This window comes from Salvelinus alpinus, chromosome 22, assembly GCF_045679555.1.
Source record: "Salvelinus alpinus chromosome 22, SLU_Salpinus.1, whole genome shotgun sequence".
Lineage (NCBI taxonomy): Eukaryota > Metazoa > Chordata > Actinopteri > Salmoniformes > Salmonidae > Salvelinus > Salvelinus alpinus.
The window spans coordinates 22,028,343-22,044,499 of record NC_092107.1 but is presented as its reverse complement, the minus strand read 5'-3'; the positions used below and the strand labels follow the sequence as shown (position 1 = coordinate 22,044,499).

The window sequence follows — 16,157 nt, the reverse complement described above, 5'->3', positions numbered from 1 at the left end:
CAAAGAATTGCTGACTCTATCACTCTTATGTCCACATGTCGGAGGCTGGGTGTACCTATGGTGACTGCCCCTTGTCCTCACATAAGATATACCTGGGCCGAGTCAAATGACAATGAGGAAAAACAAAGCCAAGACGCAGATGAAAATGGGATTTTGGAATTGGAAAGAAAAAAGTATCCATTGACTGGGTCAGAATCCATCTTGGGTGACAAAAAGGAAGTTGCTGCGACTACGGATCGCGTGATGACAAACATGTGTTTGACCTGCTTGCAAGAAAAAAGGCCATAATCAACAGAAAAAATAGATGGTCGAACAACGCTGACAGAACGAGGCAGCTCACTCAGTCTTGGAAGAAAAGGACAGGGAAATATGTTTACTGTGAACTCCAGTCACCACAAGGCCTGAATGCCGAGCTCATTTGAAGTGACAACAAAGAAACAAGAGGACAAAGCAGTAGTATTTGATAGTGCCAAAACATAAAAAAAATAGCATATTCGATTTCTCTAACTGTTTTGGATGGGCTAGATTATGACTTTATGCCACCCCCCCCTTTCCTCATTAGACTCTGAAATGAATCAGTAAAATCATGTTGAATTTTTCATTTGCTAGTACATCTTTCTCAAACTCAGGAACAATTGAAGTCATGGCGAACACAACCAGAACAGTGCTTCTCACTACAAAGGTGTAACATAAGGCATTTTCCAGATTTAGTGATATTAGCAAATCTTTTGATAACAGGTTGTTATCAACAACCAGCATGCCTTATCCTTCAACTTCAGAGATCTTTCACACTTTATTATTATCATTGAGAGATAAAGGAGAAAAGATATCTGGGAATACTGGGAATCTCAGAAACCAGTCAAAATTGGTATGATACTCAAATCCATCAAGGCAACGGGTGGCTACTTTGAGGAATCTCAAATGTAAAATGTATTTCGATTTGTTTAACACTTTTTTGGGTTACTACATGATTCCATATGTGTTATTTCATAGTTTTGATGTCTTCACTATAATTATACAATGTAGAAAATAATAAAAAAGAAAGAAAAACCCTTGAATGAGTAGGTGTGTCCAAACGTTTGACTGGTACTGTACATCTCCACCTCACATCAATCAGAACGTGAATGACTCGAAGGAATCGGAAAATGTGAACATTCTAAAGCTGAAAAACAACAAAGGACAGGAGTCTGACTTCTCTCAGCCTCACGGTTCTCTTGAGGAGGTGAACGATAATGACAGTGTAAAAGGGCAGTACTGTTCACCATGGAATAATGAAAACCACAGAAAGACTGGCCAGAGAGGAAAAATGCACTTCTGCAAACCTGTCTTCCTCTGATCTTCTAATTAAACAGTCGGGAGCAACAACACACAGACCTCCGTCAGGCTGAACATCTCTCTGAATCTCTGGAAGAAGAAAGTAGGTCATTCTCCAGCCAAGCGCTAAGTCCTAAAATGCCAGTGCAGACTTTGTTAACTCCAAGCCCGACACTATCATGCATTGTATATTTTAACAAGAAACCACATATAGTGTCTAAACCACAACAATTCTCTACCCATAGGGTCATGCATACAAAATATGCCAATGCATCAACAATACAAAAGCAAAGAAATCAGCAAAGAGAACCCAACAAAAGTTTAAAAAACACGTATTTATGACAACTTCCTCGCAGAGCATAATCCAAGGCCATCCAAATCAAATCACAAATGTGAATGTAACATTTCAATTCTCTGCAGAGAGTTTGAAATCGACATTTTCTACACTTAACAGTGTTGGAAATCTGTATTCAGTTACCACTGCAAAATCAGTAATCACAGTCGGGCAGTCAACTGTTCAGCCTCATTTCGCAATAAAGACATCTACTTCCCACACATCACTAATTCAACATGTTTCAGATAAAAAAGCATCACATAAGCACTTCGGCATCAACAACATCATGAAACTCATTCTCTCAGTCCATAACTGTTGGAAAACGTGCAGCGGGTATGACCACCTCTCTTTGAGAGGACATCACATGACCTCTGACATCACTGAGGCATTGAAGGGGAGCCACCTCATTCCCCTTCTACAGCAGCGCAGGTATATAGACACATCGATTAGCCAACCCACCGATGATTACTTGCCCACAGGGCCACTTACCACCAACCTGGCTTCACATCATCGCTAAGGGCAATCTTCTTCTGAGATAATGCCTTTCGACGCTCTGCCTCGAGGCAAATGGGACTCGTTTACAGACTCGGAGCAGAAAGGGGAATGGCATTCAAATGCCTCACATGCTTCTGCCAATAACGAGCAAATAAACCCTTCAGAGGCTCCAATAGTGTGTGAAGTGAAAGTGAGCAATCTGGGCTTAGCACACGGCCGGCGCCATTCGCAGCCGATAGCTCAGTGGGCACCTGCCAAATTAACTTAACTCAATCACGGCCTGATGAGACCATGGGATGGAGGACCAGGGAATCCCCCCTGCCAAATGCAATACTACAACAGACCGGGGGTCGGGAATGGGGTCGGAATGGGGTCGTCCCCTGATCTACTCACTGGGTAATTATCACAGGATATTTGATCTAATTAACTAAAAAATTAGTGTTATCATAGGGAAATTAAAAAGTGCATTCTAATATTAACATTCAACATTAGTTAATCAAGTTATTTGAACTGAATTGGAAAGGTGGTAACACTTCACCTAACAATGCCCTATACAGTGGTTCCTCCTTTACAAGATATATGTAATTTGTGGTTTAGTACGGTACCCTGTGTCACCACTTCATTGCTCCAGACCAGCGCAAGGGGGAGTTAGAGCACTGATTATGCTTTTGGGTCCCAAGGAGTGTCACGATCGTCTTGTGAAGAGAGAGAGGACCAAAACGCAGCATGTGAAAAATAAGACATCTTCTTTTTATTTTAAGAAGGAAAAACGAAACAAAACACTTTACAAACTAACAAAACAACAAACGACCGTGAAGCTACAAAACGAAAGTGCACACACAAGCTACTAACGTTTAGACATAGACAATTACCCACAAATACATGATGCCTATGGCTGCCTTAAATATGGCTCCCAATCAGAGACAAATGAAAAACATCTGTCTCTGATTGAGAACCACTCAGGCAACCATAGACATACCTAGACACATTCACTCAACCATAGACATACCTAGACACATTCACTCAACACAAACCCATACACTACACCCAACACCCCCTTTACCATATAACCACCCAAACTAGACAAAACACAAACATTCCCCATGTCACACCCTGACCTAACTAAAATAATAAAGAAAACAAAGAATACTAAGGCCAGGGCGTGACAGTACCCCCCCCAAAAGGTGCGGACTCCGGCCGCAAAACCTGACACAGAAAGGGAGGGTCCGGGGTGGGCCTTAATATGGCGGCGGCTCGGGTGCGGGACGTGGCCACCACTCCACCATTGTCAATATCCGCTTCGGTGTCTCTGGCTGCTCATGGCTGGCTGGCGGCTCTGGCTGCTCATGGCTGGCTGGCGGCTCTGGCTGCTCATGGCTCGCTGACGGCTCTGGCTGCTCATGGCTCGCTGACGGCTCTGGCTGCTCATGGCTCGCTGACGGCTCTGGCAGATCCTGTCTGGTTGGCGGCTCTGGCAGATCCTGTCTGGTTGGCGGCTCTGGCAGATCCTGTCTGGTTGGCGGCTCTGGCAGATCCTGTCTGGTTGGCGGCTCTGGCAGATCCTGTCTGGTTGGCGGCTCTGGCAGATCCTGTCTGGTTGGCGGCTCTGGCAGATCCTGACTGACGAATGGCTCTAGCGGCTCCTGACTGACTAACGGCTCTGACGGCTCGGGACAGACGGGCGGCTCTAATGGCTCTGTGCAGACGGATGGCTCAGATGGCGCTGGGTAGACAGATGGCTCAGATGGCGCTGGGTAGACGGATGGCTCAGATGGCGCTGGGTAGACGGATGGCTCAGATGGCGCTTGGTAGACGGATGGCTCAGATGGCGCTTGGCTGACGGGCAGCTCTGGCCGGCTGAGGCGCACTGTAGGCCTGGTGCGTGGTGCCGGAACTGGTGGTACCGGGCTGGGGACACGCATCTCAGGGCTAGTGCGGGGAGCAGCAACAGGACACACTGGGCTCTCAAAGCGCACTATAGTCCTGGTGCGTGGTACCGGCACAGGTGGTACCGGGCTGAGGGCACGCACCTCAGGGCGAGTGCGGGGAGAAGCAACAGTGCGTACAGGGCTCTGGATACGCACAAGAGGCTTGGTGCGTGGTACCGGAACTGGTGGTACCGGACTGGGGACACGCATCTCAAGGCTAGTGCGGGGAAGAGGAACAGGGCTCTGGAGACGCACAGGAAGCCTGGTGCGTGGTGTAGGCACTGGTGGTACTGGGCTGGGGCGGGGAGGTGGCGCCGGAAATACCGGACCGTGCAGGCGTACTGGCTCCCTTGAGCACCGAGCCTGCCCAACCTTACCTGGTTGAATGCTCCCCGTCGCCCGACCAGTGCGGGGAGATGGAATAACCCGCACCGGGCTATGTAGGCGAACCGGGGACACCATGCGTAAGGCTGGTGCCATGTATGCCGGCCCGAGGAGACACACTGGAGACCAGACGCGTTGAGCCGGCTTCATGGCACCTGGCTCAATGCCCAATCTAGCCCTACCAGTGCGGGGAGGTGGAATAACCCGCACCGGGCTATGAACACGTACAGGAGACACCATGCGCTCTACTGCGTAACACGGTGTCTGCCCGTACTCTCTCTCTCCACGGTAAGTACAGGGAGTATGCGCAGGTCTCCTACCTGACTTCGCCACACTCCCTTTAAGCCTCCCCCCAATAATTTTTTTGGGCTGACTCACAGGCTTCCTACCGCGTCGTTTTGCTGCCTCCATTCGCCGGTATCCCTCCTCGCACTGCGCCAGAGAATCCCAGGCGGGCTCCGGCATTCGCCCTGGGTCGATCGCCCACCTGTCGATCTCCTCCCACGTAGTGTAGTCCAGATTACGCTCCCATTGCCATTCCTCCTTGCGTTGCTCCTGTTGCCGCTGATCACGCTGCTTGATCCCTGTTTGGTGGGTAATTCTGTCACGATCGTCTTGTGAAGAGAGAGAGGACCAAAACGCAGCATGTGAAAAATAAGACATCTTCTTTTTATTTTAAGAAGGAAAAACGAAACAAAACACTTTACAAACTAACAAAACAACAAACGACCGTGAAGCTACAAAACGAAAGTGCACACACAAGCTACTAACGTTTAGACATAGACAATTACCCACAAATACATGATGCCTATGGCTGCCTTAAATATGGCTCCCAATCAGAGACAAATGAAAAACATCTGTCTCTGATTGAGAACCACTCAGGCAACCATAGACATACCTAGACACATTCACTCAACCATAGACATACCTAGACACATTCACTCAACACAAACCCATACACTACACCCAACACCCCCTTTACCATATAACCACCCAAACTAGACAAAACACAAACATTGCCCATGTCACACCCTGACCTAACTAAAATAATAAAGAAAACAAAGAATACTAAGGCCAGGGCGTGACAAGGAGCTACTGTGTCTCTAACTGACAATGAATGGGCGACATAAACCTAAATAGAAACTGATAATTGTGCACAACTTAGTATTACTTACTAAAACTGTTGTTACACTAAGGTATTTAGTATTTTATTTTGTTAGGATTATTTTGCTCTTACTGTAGTACTGTAGGCCTCTCCTGACCAGTCACGATGTGCAGGGCCTGAGTGGTGCAATGGTCTAAAACACTGCATAGCAGTGCAAGCTGTTGAGTGTTGCTATAGATGCTGGTTCAATGCCTGGACTGGGAGACCCATGAAATGACTAGGATTTTGTTTTTTCTTCCTCTAAAAACAGAAATAAATAATTCTAAATAACAAACTGGCTTTATTTACAAATTAGTAACAATGTCTCACCCCATGTTCAAGAATGGCATTTTTTTTGCGCTCATTTTACGTCATTTGAAAATGAAGTCATCTCCAAAATATTTAAGAGGCATTGCACTAATAATGGCGCTGACTGGGGAAATGTTCCCACTGTTCTGTTCTTAGTTGCCAGTCTGCACGTTCAAACTAAAACAATGTAACTAATAATTGAACCAGGTCTCCCGCGTGCCCTGCCCGCACGACATGGGGATTCTTTAGCTAAATAGCCCAGTACTGTACTGCCGACCATCACGTTGTACAGCGCCATATTTTCCGATCTATCCTAATGGAAACCCAGAGGGTTTTTCATTTTTCTTGGAATAGAAACACCATAATATTATTAAAATTAATTAAGCAAGTACCAATGAAAAGTTTGGACACACCTACTCATTCCAGGATTTTTCTTTATTTTTACTCCTTCCTCCCTGTCAGGGAATTGAACCCAGCTCTCCCGCGTGCCCACATTCTTTAGCACGGCTATTATTGAAGGTACTTGAGGTCGCCGAGAGAGTCTGGACATGGCCTGCTCTCCCTTATGTAAGGAATCAGGCACTTTCCCATGTTTACTACAGTATGTATTGTAGGCTATATTTACTTGTCAGACTGCACGGTAGCCTAATAAACAAATGCAATTGCCTTATATCTTCAACATTATTTAAATGTTTTATTATCCAGTACTGTATTTCTTCATCAGCATCTTTATGCTTTCGTTAATAAAATAATGATAGAATACTCTTTCGAAATGCAGATTTTGATTTAGTCATGAATCCATAACGAAGGCAAACAAATTGTTGCTTACTGGAAAATACTCATTCAATCACACATGGTCACGTTGTACAGCGTCATTATGGCTATTAGCAGAGCTATATTTTGGCCTTTATAAATATTATTTGGGCCTTTGTTCAGATTACAATCGCTCACTGTCGTTTAAAAAAAATATATAATAATCTCCAAAATATTGTTATATACTGTATAGCCTTCCCACTGCGGACGTCTCTTCCAATCTTCTAAATATAATTATTGGCGGAGAGTCATGTCATTGAAAAAAAATTGTTGGGATATACTGGAGGCCTACCATAGGCGAAATGAAAATTAGTTACACTACAATACAAGGTGTGGAAATGTTATGCCATAGATATTAATTTAGAATCCTCCTATCCTCTTATGCTGTAGCCTACTCCCGAATGCGCAATATTTCCCATTCCATCCTAACGGAAACCCTGAGGGTTTAGTTTTTCGTTTTTCTCGGAATAGAAACACCATAATATTAATCAAATTAATCCCATGTACAATGTTATTACGAAAAAAGTTTTAAATTCTCTAGTAATGCCAATATGGGAGACTATCAAATGTTTCTCAACGCTACCCCCTGGTGGTCAAACTAGCACCTACTTGTGTTGGATTCGACATTTTGAACATTGAGATATTAAAGACATGATAGATCAGACGCAGAGTATATAAAGGAGTGAGATCTGTAGAAAGACGGAGTGGCTGTGGAATGTGCTTGGTGGACGGGGGGAGCTCAAAGGATTGCTATAGGGGAGGCAGATGGACATCTGTGTACGAGAAGAAGGAGGGGTTGAGGTTAGGAGGTGAGGTCAGATCCCCTTAAGGGAGTAATAAGGGTTTAGTATCTTGTTACCCTCTTCCTGTAGAACCATAAGATGTAAGGATTGGAGAGAAGGAGGAGTGTCTTAAGTGGGATGTATATAACTGTGATGGTGAGAAATGTTTTGCTGTCTGAATAAAGCTGTGTCGACCCTTTGGGAAGAATTAAACTTGGTTAAGCTTCTCTGGTGTCCGTGAGTTATTTACTCTGAAAAATAAGAACATAGCACTTTCATTAACGTAAAAAATGGCTGACAATTAAATAACCTGCCATAGAATTCTGCAGAAGCCCGCGAGGTGTGCTGCAGTATGACACAACTTTTAAAGGAGGAACCACTGTACCTATGTAACTACACAGTAATAGCTGTAGTAACAATGTTTTAGTAACATGTAGTTTCATTACAGCTGCTTTGTAATTATAGGTTTCATGTTTGTTCAATCATTTTTCAGATTAGGGGTCATTTTCGATGATATTTGTGGCACTGGCAACTACACAGCCGAGATGAACTTGAACCCGGAGCACGGTGTTCTGCCCGGAGACTTTGTCCCAGCTCTGGGGATCCTCCATGTGGTCATCAACCTGAAAGCCAACAACAGTCAGGTGAACCTAGAGCTAAAGTCCTGCTGTCTCTCGCCGACTGTTCAGCTTGATGAATTCAACACAACCTGTTGTGTGTTTTCCAGGTAGGTGTTCAAATTGGTTTTGTTTCATACATGGAATATCTCCAGCAGCTCTACTAACCACAGCTCCAGAATGGGACTAAACCATCAATGTTGGCAAATGAGCCAATCAAGTAAATACTGTTATGTGCTTCCTCTGTCCTGGAATCAAATCAATCCCGCTTGATCCAGGTTGCCAGGCATGTGTTGAAAGTTGGAATATTTTTTTCACCTCCCTGGGCTTGCTTGCTGATGGTCTTACCACAATGAGGCATCGTTTCTGGGACGGATGACAAATGAAACACTTAGACAGCATATAGAAAAAAAAGAAAAAAGCACATCCCCTAATACAGTATCTGCCAACAGTGGATAAGCTCTTTAGCTGTCGACTACCACTGCTGCCTATATCTGAACAGGGAATATCTATTTAAAGGGAAAAGTGTTGACAAGGAAGAGTGAACTCGTGCTGAAAATGCTTTAAGATTATATCGCATAAACACATCCTCATAACAGTCTTAGGAGAGGGGGCATTCATTGTAGACTCCACGATCAATATGAACAGAAAGTCAATGATAACCACCAAATCCATTGTTCCTCTCTTCTTTACTTTGTGTTGACTTGCTGTTGTCGGAAACATTTGTGACCCCTGCTATTTGAATTAGTTCAAAACAAAGTTCAGTGTTGTTCCCATCACTTGTCCTGTGAATGTTTTTGCTGCTGCTGCTGCCAACCGATACTCAACTCCTCTCTCAGTCCCACAGTTGTTTAATGCAGGCAAACTTAAATCTGTTTTACCTAAATTCTACCAGCATGTCACATGTGCAATCAGAGGGGAAAAAACTCTAGACCACCTTTAATCCGCACACAGAGACGCATACAAAGCTCTCCCTCGCCCTCCATTTGGCAAATCTGACCATAATTCTACCCTCCTGATTCCTAAAGCAGGAAGTACCAGTGACTTTCTCAATACGGAAGTGGTCAGATGACACTGATGCTACGCTACAGGACTGTTTTGCTAGCACAGACTGGAATATGTTCCGTGATTCATCCAATGACATTGAGGAGTATACCAGCTCAGTCACTGGCTTCATCAATAAGTGCATCGACAACGTCATCCCCACAGCGACCGTACGTACATATCCCAACCAGAAGCCATGGATTAAAGGCAACATCTGCACCGAGCTAAAGGCTAGAGCTGCCTCTTTCAAGGAGCGGGACACTAACCTGGACGCTTATAAGAGATCCTGCTGTGCCCTCAGACGAACCATCAAACAGGCAAAGCATCAATACAGGACAAAGATCAAATCGTACTACACCGGCTCTGACGTTTGTCGGATGTGGCAGGGCTTGCAAACCATTACACACTACAAAGGGAACCACAGCTGAGAGCTGCGAGCTAAGTGCCTTTTATGATCGCTTTGAGGCAAGCAATGATGAATTTTTAAAGCTTCAACGAGGCAAGTCAGTTAAGAACAAATTATTATTTACAATGACGGCCTACAGTGAACTGAACTGCTTTGTTCAGGGGTAGAATAACAGATTTTTACTTTGTCAGGTCGGGGATTCGATCCAGCAACCTTTCAGTTACTGGCCCAATGCTCTAACCACTAGACTACCTGCCGCCCCACGCATAGCATGCATGGGAGCACCATCTGTTCCGGACGACTGTGTGATCACACTCCGTAGCCAATGTGAGTAAGACCTTTAAACTAGTCAAAAATCACAAGGCCGCGGGTGCCAGAAGAATTACCAGAGCATATACCCAGGGCATGAGCGAACCAACTGGCAGGTGTATTCACTGACATTTTCAACTTCTCCCTGACCGAGTCTGTAATATCTACGTGTTTCGAGCAGACCACCATTGTCCCTGTGCCCAAGAATGTGAAGGTAACCTTCCTAAATGACTACCGCCCTTAGCACTCACGTTCGTAGCCATGACGTGCTTTGAAAGGCTGGTCATAGCATCAACAGCATCATCCCGGAAACCTTAGACCCGTTCCAATTCGTAAACCGTCCTAACAGATCCACAGATGATGCAATCTCAATCGCACTCAACACTGCCCTTTCCCACCTAGACAAAAGGAGCACCTATGTGAGAATGCTACAGCTCAGCATTCAACACCATAGTGTCCACAAAGCTCATCACTAAGCTAAGGACCTTGGGACTAAACACTTCCATCTGCAACTGGATCCTGGACTTCCTGACGGGCCGCCCCCAGGTGGTATGGGTAGGAAACAACACATCTGCCACACTGATCCTCAACACTGGGGCCCCTCAGGGGTGTGTGCTTAGTCCCCTTCTGTACTCCTTGTTCACCGATGACAGCATGGCCAAGTACGACTCCAACATCATCATTAAGTTTGCTGATGACACAACAGTGGTAGGCTTGATCACCAGCCTATAGGGAGGAGGTCAGAGATCTGGCAGTGTGGTCTCTGACCTCTCCCTCAATGTGAGCAAGATAAAGGAGATGATCGTGAACTACAGGAAAAGCAGAGCCGAACAGGCCTCCGTTATAGAGGGTAGTGCATACTGCCCAATACATCACTGGGGCCAAGCTTCCTGCCATCCAGGACCTATATACTAGGCGGCAGAGGTGGGACCAAGTAATTGTTTTACAAGTCACAAGTAAGTCTCAAGTCTTAGCACTCCAGTCCCAAGTCAAGTCCCAAGTCAAGACAGGCAAGTCCGAGTCAAGTCTCAAGTCATGACCGTCAAGTATCAAGTCAAGTCTCAAGTCCTAAACAAGTCATAATGTGCTCTTCACCAAATGTAATACCATTTCATATTTTTAACCAGAGTAATGGTTAGTATATTACATTTACGCAAATCATGAATGCTTTTAATATACAGTGGGGAGAACAAGTATTTGATACACTGCCAATTTTGCAGGTTTTCCTACTTACAAAGCATGTAGAGGTCTGTAATTTTTATCATAGGTACACTTCAACTGTGAGAGACGGAATCTAAAACAAAAATCCTGAAAATCACATTGAATGATTTTTAACCTTTAACGAGTCACCAACCCTGATCCGGGAGCACCCCCCACTCCCCCCCCCACTGAGTAGCATAGCTAGCATAGCGTCACAAGTAAATTGTAGCATCTAAATATCATTAAATCACAAGTCCAAGACACCAGATGAAAGATACAGATCTTGTGAATAAAGCCACCATTTCAGATTTTTAAAATGTTTTACAGGGAAGACACAATATGTAAATCTATTAGCTAACCACGTTAGCAAAAGACACAATTTTTTTACTCCAACAGTTTTTTCCTGCGTCAGTAGCTATCACTAATTCGACTAAATAAAAATATATATAGCCACTAACCAAGAAACAACTTCATAAGATGACAGTCTGATAACATATTTATGGTATAGCATAGTTTTTTTTTTGAAAAATGTGCATTTTTCAGGTATAAATCACAGTTCTACATGGCAGCTGCAATCTGAAATAGTGCCGACGCAGCCAGAACAATTACAGAGACCAACGTCATATAACTAATTACTCATCTTAAAACATTTCAGAAAAATACACAGCGTACAGATATTGAAAGCCCAACATCTGGTGAATCCAAACAATATTTCAGATTTATTAAATGTTTTATAGCGAAAACAAAATGTAGCGCTAAATTAGCATAGCCACGCCAGCCAGAACCAGCTGGGCGCCCACGACCAGTTCACATGCACGACAGATATATGAAATAACATCGTAAATTGGGTCTTACTATTGCTGATCTTTCATCAGAATGTTGATCAAGGTGTCCTTAGTCCTGATGAGTCGTTCAATCCATTCATAATGGCAACTTTCCCTCTTCATTTAGCATAGGTACTGGTCGACTGGCACGGATCTGTCCAAAGTAAAAAAAGTCACAGAACGGAACACGGCAAAACTCCCGAAAAAATTCAAATAATCTGATTAAACTATATTGAAAAAACATACATTACGATGATATGGTCACATGTATCAAACAAACTTCGAGACGGAGATAGTTTTCATCCGTAACGGCAGCAAAACAGTAGACAATCGCGCCTCCAAATCGCGCGATTGAGAGAACCGGAAGTTGTCGGTCACGCCAAAGAAATAGGTCTTATTTCACGTCAGTACAAGATAAACAAAAAATTTCTCCTCTGACGTCCTCTTGACACCCAGAGGAAGACGAATGAAGTGTGTTTCGGGTCATAGGTGGCGTGACCATATATAGGCAGAGCGTTGAAGCGAGCATACACATCTTGCATTCTTCTTCTTGGTCAGGGAAAGTGCTGTCAAATGACTTCTGTTTCACTCAGAGACAAAATTGAAACGGTTTTAGAAACTAGAGATTGTTTTCTATCCAATGGTATTAATTATATGCATATAGTAAGAGCAATAATTGAATAAGAGGCAGTTTAATCTGTAGAGCAAATTATGCTAATGCGAAAACAGCACCCCCTGTATTCTCTAATTAATTTGCATTTTATGGCATGACATAAGTATTTGATACATCAGAAAAGCAGAACTTAATATTTGGTACAGAAACATTTGTTTGCAATTAACAGAGATCATACGTTTCCTGTAGTTCTTGACCAGATTTGCACACACTGCAGCAGGGATTTTGGCCCACTCCTCCATACAGACCTTCTCCAGATCCTTCAGGTTGTCGCTGTGCAATACGGACTTTCAGCTCCCTCCAAAGATGTTCTATTGGGTTCAGGTCTGGAGACTGGCTAGGCCACTCCAGGACCTTTAGATGCTTCTTACGGAGCCACTCCTTAGTTGCCCTGGCTGTGTGTTTCGGGTCATTGTCATGCTGGAAGACCCAGCCACGACCCATCTTCAATGCTCTTACTGAGGGAAGGAGGTTGTTGGCCAAGATCTCGCGATACATGGCCCCATCCATCCTCCCCTCAATACGGTGCAGTCGTCCTGTCCCCTTTGCAGAAAAGCATCCCCAAAGAATGATGTTTCCACCTCCATGCTTCACGGTTGGGATGGTGTTCTTGGGGTTGTACTCATCCTTCTTCTTCCTCCAAACACGGCGAGTGGAGTTTAGACCAAAAAGCTCTATTTTTGTCTCATCAGACCACATGACCTTCTCCCATTCCTCCTCTGGATCATCCAGATGGTCATTGGCAAACTTCAGACGGGCCTGGACATGCGCTGGCTTGAGCAGGGGGACCTTGCGTGCGCTGCAGGATTTTAATCTATGACGGCGTAGTGTGTTACTAATGGTTTTCTTTGAGACTGTGGTCCCAGCTCTCTTCAGGTCATTGACCAGGTCCTGCCGTGTAGTTCTGGGCTGATCCCTCACCTTCCTCATGATCATTGATGCCCCACGAGGTGAGATCTTGCATGGAGCCCCAGACCGAGGGTGATTGACCGTCATCTTGAACTTCTTCCATTTTCTAATAATTGCGCCAACAGTTGTTGCCTTCTCACCAAGCTGCTTGCCTATTGTCCTGTAGCCCATCCCAGCCTTGTGCAGGTCTACAATTGTATCCCTGATGTCCTTACACAGCTCTCTGGTCTTGGCTATTGTGGAGAGGTTGGAGTCTGTTTGATTGAATGTGTGGACAGGTGTCTTTTATACAGGTAACGAGTTCAAACAGGTGCAGTTAATACAGGTAATGAGTGGAGAACAGGAGGGCTTCTTAAAGAAAAACGAACAGGTCTGTGAGAGACGGAATTCTTACTGGTTGGTAGGTGATCAAATACTTATGTCATGCAATAAAATGCAAATTAATTACTTAAAAATCATTCAATGTGATTTTCTGGATTTTTGTTTTAGATTCCGTCTCTCACAGTTGAAGTGTACCTATGATAAAAATTACAGACATCTACATGCTTTGTAAGTAGGAGAACCTGCAAAATCAGCAGTGTATCAAATACTTGTTCTCCCCACTGTATATATTTATTACTTTACAAATAAACGTTATATTTCCATGGAAATACATGGGTGGCCATGAGAAAGAACACCCTCAGCCCGCCTCCCCTAATAGTGATCGAATATGAAGGACTGCTATGGGGCGCAATCGGGCGATGTAGGCTTGTACACAATCGCCCAACCTTAACTCTCTCTCTCTCTCTCTCTCTCTCTCTCTCTCTCTCTCTCTCTCTCTCTCTCTCTCTCTCTCTCTCTCTCTCTCTCTCTCTCTCTCCCTCTCTCTCTCTCTCTCTCTCTCTCTCTCTCTCTCTCTCTCTCTCTCTCTCTCTCTCTCTCTCTCTCTCTCTCTCTCTCTCTCTCTCTCTCTCTCTCTCTCTCTCTCTCTCTGTGGTTACAGTAGGCTAACGTATGTCAATGGTTTTAGGAACAGCAGTAACATTAGGCAGGATTTAGGCTACCAACTGCCTAGCCAGTTGTAGCTCAATCTTGGGCGCAATGATCACCTTCCTGCACTGACTGACTGTGAGGAGGCTCTTTGATTTAACTTTACGTTAGCCTACATGCTTGTTGCGCCTCCATCTGTAATTTTCTTCCCGCATGTTATGCAAGTTGCAATCCATTTGTTGTTGATACAGCGTCGTCTTTATATCCGAAAATAATAATTTGGGGTATCATCTTTCCAAGGGCTCCATCTGAATTCACTTGTCGACATTCCTCTGCACTGCCACGCACAACTTTTTCTCAGCTGGCACAATTTGATTGGCTGCTGTCCGATTCAAACTGTAATCCGTTAAATGAAGAGTTGATGCGCTGCACACTTTTTTTAATAGCATAATTTTTATATTTGGGCTTGGGGAGGGTATCAAGTCAGGTCGAGTCAAAAGGCTCAAGTCCAAGTCAAGTCACGAGTCATTGGTGTTAAAGTCAAAGTCGAGTTGCAAGTCATCATATTTGTGACTCGAATCTGACTCGAGTCCAAGTCATGTGACTCAAGTCCACACCTCTGCTAGAGGGTGTCAGAGAAAAGCCCCAGAAATTGTCAGACTCCAGTCACCCAAGTCTGTTCTCTCTGCTACCGCACAGCAAGTGTTACCGGAGCGCAAAGTCTAGGTCCAAAAGGATCCTTAACAGCTTCTACCTTCAAGCTATAAGAGTGCTGAACAATTAATCAAATGGCCACCTGGACTATTTATATTGACCCCCCCACCCCCCCTTACTTTCTATAAAAAAATTTACTTCAGTTTATTTTGTCAATATTTTCTTAACTCTATTTCTTGAACTGCTTTGTTGGTTAAGGGCTTGTAAGTAAGCATTTCACGGTCAGCACATGTGACAAATACAATTGTATTATATTTGATTTGTTGTGGTAACTTCCAGGTTACCGCTGGACCCGCAAGGAATCAGGCTGTTACCCAGCATCCTTTCAAAATGTGCCAGCTTCACCATCAGCCTCTTCCAGATGCCTTCAATTTGAGAATAGGCCTATGTGTTGTTTGGGGTATTTAGCCTTACATGTAGCCTTAAAGCTGAAACCTCACTAGTTACAGATTAAATGTGTTGTATAAAATGATTTCCCTCCAGTGACTTTGATATCAAACAACAACGACTGAGGCAACATATTTGGAGGCATATTAATAACAGAAGAATGATTTACAATACACTATGTACCTGGAAAGAGACCCAGAAGCATCCTGATTACCGGTTATCTCCTCCAACTCATAATTTTCCATACACACAAGCCACGTATTTCTCTTTTCTAACTGCAGCAGAGTCTTCAGCACAGAGATCTCTACTCCGAGAGCGGTCCAAAGGCTATCTCCACCAATCTGAGGAACCGCATATCTTTTGGTCCCATGTTGAAAGGAGAAGAGATTTCTTCTCTCCCAGGGGAGATGGGTAATTATTAGCGTGACTAAATAACAAATTATGATCAATCTTTGATAATACGCTCAAAAGATCCTTATCAGAGAGGAAATTAGTGCCTGATGTATGTAGACTGTGTATGCATCCCAAATGGCACCCTATTCCCTATGGGCAGAAGTTGTGCACTATATAGGGAACAGAGTGCCATTTGGGAGGTATTGTGT

At 44.2% G+C, this 16,157-nt stretch overlaps 1 pseudogene; it reads left to right on the top strand.

Moving 5' to 3' along the window:
- The first annotated feature begins 8,048 nt into the window (after positions 1-8,048).
- Positions 8,049-16,157, top strand: part of LOC139549632 (ankyrin repeat and protein kinase domain-containing protein 1-like) — a 30,670-nt pseudogene continuing 22,561 nt past the window's right edge.